Source organism: Octodon degus, unplaced genomic scaffold (assembly GCF_000260255.1).
Source record: "Octodon degus isolate 3935 unplaced genomic scaffold, OctDeg1.0 scaffold00025, whole genome shotgun sequence".
Taxonomy (NCBI): domain Eukaryota; kingdom Metazoa; phylum Chordata; class Mammalia; order Rodentia; family Octodontidae; genus Octodon; species Octodon degus.
This window is the reverse complement of record NW_004524601.1, coordinates 13,525,135-13,525,470: the sequence shown is the minus strand read 5'-3', so window position 1 is coordinate 13,525,470 and position 336 is coordinate 13,525,135.

Sequence of the window (336 nt, the reverse complement as noted above, 5' to 3'; positions counted from 1 at the left end):
GAGGAAGTAGGGTGGGAGAAAAGGAAAAGGAAAAAAAAAAAGGTACTTATTTTATTAGTTTCTGTTAGTTCATCAAAAAGAAAGGTTTGTATCAATAGCATTTGGAGAATTTTTAATGCTCATATCTTGAACTCTGAATAACTACTTTGAAGAGAGCAATACACAACGTATCAGCTGCTGTAATTCTATTATTTTGTTATGAAATGGTTTCCATAGAATAAAAAGAATGAGCCAATTCTGGAATTAATTAAAGGAATAATAACGATCAGATCAGAAATAAGTGAAATGGAAAAAAAAAAAAAAAAAAGAACAAACTGGGCTGGGGAGATAGCTCAG